This window comes from Vigna umbellata, chromosome 5 (genome assembly GCF_029865625.1).
Source record: "Vigna umbellata cultivar VRB3 chromosome 5, Vumbellata_1.0, whole genome shotgun sequence".
NCBI classification, from domain to species: Eukaryota; Viridiplantae; Streptophyta; class Magnoliopsida; order Fabales; family Fabaceae; genus Vigna; species Vigna umbellata.
This window is the reverse complement of record NC_142169.1, coordinates 39,744,985-39,750,118: the sequence shown is the minus strand read 5'-3', so window position 1 is coordinate 39,750,118 and position 5,134 is coordinate 39,744,985. Positions and strand designations below refer to the sequence as shown.

Genomic DNA, 5,134 nt, shown 5'->3' with positions numbered 1-5,134 from the left:
ATGATAATGAGATGCACGGTGAAAGGACTCAATTGCAACAAAAAGAAGTTCTACATTTGTAATCTCATGATGCTCTGCTAGCACAGAATAAGATAATGACTCAACAATTGGAGACTCTGATGAAGAAAATCTCTCAATTGCCAAGGGAGTTGCAAAATGTTTCTCAAGTTCAACAACAATTGTGCGAGTTGTGTGGTGGTGATCATATCTTCTTCAAGGACACAAAAAAAGTTGAAGGAGTATAGAAAACCAAAAGAAAAGGTTGAAAGATTTGGATTTCTCATCCTTTCAAAACGCTACTCCTCCTTCACTAAACTACAAAACTTCCGTAAACAAATTCATGTTAACTTTTTTCCGTTGGTTTACTACCATTTCCTCTACTAAACGAAGACATTTCTTTGTTAACGATGAAGGCGTGGTAGCAAACCAGAGGAAAATGTTAGGACTTTTGAATTTAAAACAGACTCTATAGTGGACGTCCAATTTTGTTAATAATTGACGTGATTCTTTCAAGGTGACAAAAAAAGGTCATTTCTTTGTGGTTTTGATTGTTTGTCTTGTTGAAAAGCTTGACAGAGTGATAGAAACACAAAGAAGAGGTTGATACATTTGGATTTCGCACCCTTTCCAAATGCTACAACCTCCATTCACTAGTACAGTAAAGGAAAACGACAGCGGTTATTTTTGCCTATCTGCACCGGTTCTGTTACCGAGGTATATACAGGCGAGGCAAAAAGTCTACCACTTTTTGCCTCGGTTTTAAACCGAGGCAAAAAGGTGTATGCTTTTGCCTCGGTTCAAATGAAACCGAGACAGTAAAGGGTGTTCATTTTTCTACTTTTTTTTTGCCAGACTTTTGACCTCGGTTGCTGGTGAACCGAGGTAGTAATGGGGAATCTTATTCCTCGGTTTGGAGTTGAACCGAGGCAGTAGAAACTGCAAAAATATTAAAACTAATATTTTATTCAAAAGCATCACATATTTTCAGAATTTTACTTTTAACACTCTCCAAAATAGAAGACGACAAATACAGTTTAATGAACCTGTAAAAAAGGGAGGCTATGACTGTATGGACCAAAAAGCTAAGAAGATAGAAGTGGTAGCAATACAAGAGTACATTTCCATAATAAAAGAAAGTAATTATAAATACAATTATGTCAAAGCAAGTTCGTCCCTGTTGGTTCATATATTTTTAAATAAAAGGAGGAACTTAGATGATCTAGTACTATATTACATATCTAATTGCAAGAGGCTTAAGACTTAGATTTCACAATTTAAACCTCCTCTGACAAAAGATCAAGAACAAAATGATCAACCACAGCCCTGTCTGAGAAGCACGTTTCCCCTAGTAGCACGAAATAAAATTCTTTCGAAAGGAACTGATTTTTCCCTTGAAACAACTCCACTATAAAGCCCAACTTAATTTGCTTTGTTGACATCTCCTCTTGAGCATAAATTTACCAAGTGTGAGAAAGAGAACAAATTTGTAAAGTAACAAATACAAAATACAAAGCTTGGGAAGTTTGGGCGTTTTTACTTGAGGATATTAACAATAGTGGGATTGATGGAAGTGATGCAGAAAAGGCGATATGGTGGGAACAAGAACGGAAATTGTTTCGTGGAAGGGTAGAGGCATTCATTGCAAAGATGCATCAAGTACAAGGTATGAATGATATTATCATGAAAATCTAAGCATTATTCACACAACTGACAAATATCTACCTAACGATGTACTAGGAGGATAATGACATATATATATATATATATATATATATATATATATATATATATATATATATATATATATATATAAAAGTGTGTGTGTTTTTTCCTGCCTTAGAAAATCATGCAGCATTGAAAAGACTCCAATAAATTAGTATGCATAAAAAAACAATTACATTTTCTTCTCCTAAAAATGTTTCTAAAATGGTTGTAGAAAAGGCTATTTCAGTGGATCAATGACAACTCGAGGGAGTTTCATAGTATATGCATTTTCTATTCCTGGATGTGGAATGAATCCAGGAAGAAATTACGGAAGATCAAGGTCCCTGCCATGCCATGTTTCTTTTGAGGAATAATTCTCTTTGTCAATCTATTTCACAAACGTTTCAACTTTACTAAGATGTGCTTTGGAGTTACTAACAGGGCATCAAAAGATGAGCTATCATCTTCAGCGCTTGTGAGCTGTGGGAAGATCTACTTTTGGAAGTGCCAATTTCAGAATATCTAACTAATAATATGCTAGATTATAAGAACAACCATAAACCCAGTAAGGATTGTACCTCTATTTTCTTCATCTCCATTTCAGTTTTTCTAATCTGGTGATTTTTCCAGGCTTGAATCTTCACCTCTTCACGCTTGAACCTAAATAAAGGTTTAACAAACAAACTTTGTTAACAGTCAACATTGGAATAAGATAAACCCTCACATTGGAATAAACCCTCAACATCTCCACCATTGATTTAGATCCATGTACAAAGAGATTGGGTTTGTATTTGATATTTCATATGCTAAGTATAATGAAATTTTCATATCAAATCTAGTAAGACCCGCAAGTTACTCTTTCTACCTTTCTGTTGGACCCACCTCAGAGATTTCCAAATCTGTTAGGTATATAAAAAAGAAAAATCTACCATAAATATTCAACATGGTACATAAGAGAAAAAAAATTATATATTATAGATGATACATTTATAAAGAAGAAAGATAAAAAAGTAACAAGTGTAGAATATATATATATATATATATATATATATATATATATATATATATGTCATCTTTAATGAAACCGTCATGTATCCGTAAAAAGGAAAAAAAAAAAGTCATGGCTACTGTCAAAATCCAGTAGTATAAGAAATGTGTGATTATCTTTGATTGAATAGTTATCTCAATTCTACGAGCAAATCAATACATCATTGGCCAAATATCAATATTACACATGCACTTACCAACACAGCATTTAGAGCAGGCTACTCCAAGATGGGCTTATATCAAATTAATCAATTGTATAAAATTCCTCATCAGTTAATAAAAGTGATAAATATTGCTCTTAGACGCATTGGACCGTCAAAAGTTAACTTGTTAATAATCTCAGTCTATATCATGAAAATTGGTTATGCATTAGAGAGATTTCCAAAGACAAATCATCGTCCTTAGCATAAGTACTGATGTCCTTATCTAAGTTATCGTCATTTGCAAATCGTATAATGGAACTCGAAACAACCCGTGCAAATACTTCCTTAAAAAAAGTTACAAAATAAACACAAACGCATCAGAGAGATTCCCATTAGACGAAGTCAACATTCTCCTTTGGAGTGCTGATGTCCTTATCTATTTTTTCGTCATCTGCGTATGACTAAAACATTTAGAGTCTCTAATTGTGATCTTTTAATATTCACACTAGACAACAGAAGCTAGATCACAAGCCATGCAATCGCATGCAGTAACTTAGAGCAACAACATCACAATTGCAATTCAATCATGCTAAGAAATATTAAAAAAAACAAAAAAAAAACAAAAAAAAAACAAAAAAAAAAAACAAAACAAAACAATAGAAGTTTTAAAACACTTTACTTTACGAATCATCGAAGAAGATAAAGCTAATGCCTCAGATCAAAGTTTATATCATAGAAATGAATCTCATCCCAAGAACAAGCTTTCCTTCAATACATTCAGTTGATCAAAGAACAAGCTCAATAGTTAAGTAATTACTTGCCTCATCCCAAGCCATTGCTCGACTTTCTAGTGGACTCAATCCTCTAGCTTGATCTTCAATCCTCTTGCAGGGGCTTATTGATCCTCTTCCTCTTCCTTCTCACTACTTGAGTAATCATGCTCCTTTTGTGGCACAGGAGCTATCAGTCTCAAATCATCTGCGTTTGAGTTTCTTGGTCTGTTTTTGGAGTGACTTTTCTCTCCTCCTTTTGACAATCCCAAAAGCCACTTTTGTGCATCATCCCACTTAGAAGGGGTTGGTTTTCCCATAGTTGTTCGATGGTGGTGGGGGATACGACGGCGGCTTAATCTACCAAAACGCAAACCACCAAACTGTAATCCTGACCGAACCGCTCAAAATAAAAAGAAATATCAAAACAAAAAAAGAAGGAGAGAAAGGGGATAACAATTGAAGCAATGTAGATCTGAGATTGTTCAACATGCAGCACTAAAATTGGGGATGGGGATCTGGATTAGAAGCCTAGGAGCTGTTATCGAGAAGCTGCTTCACTCCCAACGGCCACCGCTTACTCTTCACTCTAGAGGCGACGCACTCGCAGGCGAGGTGGAAGTCGCGCTCGCAGTCGTCGAACACGACGAGGTGTTGGTGGCTCCCAGTGGCGGCGTGGTAGGGCTTGGAGTAAGCAGCGCAAGGAGCGAGGCCACCGCTTGGGAAGGCAGCGGGGGCTCCCGGCGGCGGCCCGGGGTTCTCATGATAAGTGAGGATGACGTCGGTGACGGAGTTCGGTAGGGTTTCGGCGAACAAGGAGGAAGGTGAAGGGATCTCGGTCGATTCCAAGAGCGAGCGTCCTGATGGTGGTTGTTGTGTTGTGGCTGCGGCGGGTGTTAAGGTTGGAGCGTAGAGAAGAGAGAGAAATAAGAAAAGCAAAAGGGAAATGAAAGATGGGAGAGGAAGACGCTTGTGCGAGAAGAAGAATAAGAAAATATCAAGATACTGACTCAGTTATCTATTTAACCGGTGCCTAAACCATTTAAATGCCTCGGGTTATTTGATTAACCGGTGCCTAAACCATTTAAATTTCATATTATATGCTTCGGGTTAGGTTATAAACATACTGAAGCAGGCCATTATGCCTCGGTTACGAGCAAAATCGAGGTAGTATCTTGTTGTAAAAAAAATAACCTGATTTTGTAGTTGGGGTTGATGAAGTGACGCAACTTTTATGCCTTGGTTGGCATTCTACCAGAGACAATAACATCTATAGGCATCGGTTCATATATAACCAAAGCATATAACCACTCAATATTTACGAAAATGCCACCGCGCTTTTATACGCTTTTTTTTACTAGTGATTCACCAAAATCCTTCTATATTTTAACTATCCCGTGGATCTTTTCGTGGTTAGATTTTCATTTTTTTCCCTATGTTTAGTGTTACTATGCCTTTCTTTTTTTTCCA

At 36.5% G+C, this 5,134-nt stretch overlaps 2 non-coding genes across 2 annotated transcripts; both read right to left on the bottom strand.

Annotated features, from left to right (window-relative positions):
* Nucleotides 1–3,114: 3,114 nt before the first annotated feature.
* LOC124828282 (small nucleolar RNA R44/J54/Z268 family) lies at nucleotides 3,115–3,199 on the bottom strand. Its single transcript, XR_007028007.1, has one exon. It is a non-coding gene; the product is annotated as a small nucleolar RNA R44/J54/Z268 family (small nucleolar RNA).
* Nucleotides 3,200–3,265: 66 nt separating this feature from the next.
* Nucleotides 3,266–3,352, bottom strand: LOC124828280 (small nucleolar RNA R44/J54/Z268 family). The gene has a single exon (XR_007028005.1). It is a non-coding gene; the product is annotated as a small nucleolar RNA R44/J54/Z268 family (small nucleolar RNA).
* Nucleotides 3,353–5,134: the final 1,782 nt, after the last annotated feature.